We start from the raw sequence: 367 nt of genomic DNA on the forward strand, positions 1-367 counted from the left end.
AGAGTGTAGAGGGCAGGGTGTAAAGAACAGGAGCTGTGTTCCATTCCAAAGTGTACTTCATTGGGTGCTCCCTACTCCCTGCTCTTTTTGCAGGCAATGTCTGTGAAGGGAACCTCCCTCGACAAAATTCCCTCCACCATTCGGAACACCCTGCGAAGTCACCAGAGCAGAGGTCACTTCCTCGGTGCGTTACCATGGTAACATAAGCACCTCGGATACCTGTCGCTGCAGCTGTGTAAATGTCATACCACAAACATTAAATATTGAATACTTATTGAAACACAAACTCGTACCATTATAAAACATACTGTTGAAATGTGTTTAACTTGTAAATAAACAATACTCAGGATTTCTTGATTAAAATAAA

This window comes from Clarias gariepinus, chromosome 3 (genome assembly GCF_024256425.1).
Source record: "Clarias gariepinus isolate MV-2021 ecotype Netherlands chromosome 3, CGAR_prim_01v2, whole genome shotgun sequence".
Taxonomy (NCBI): Eukaryota; Metazoa; Chordata; class Actinopteri; order Siluriformes; family Clariidae; genus Clarias; species Clarias gariepinus.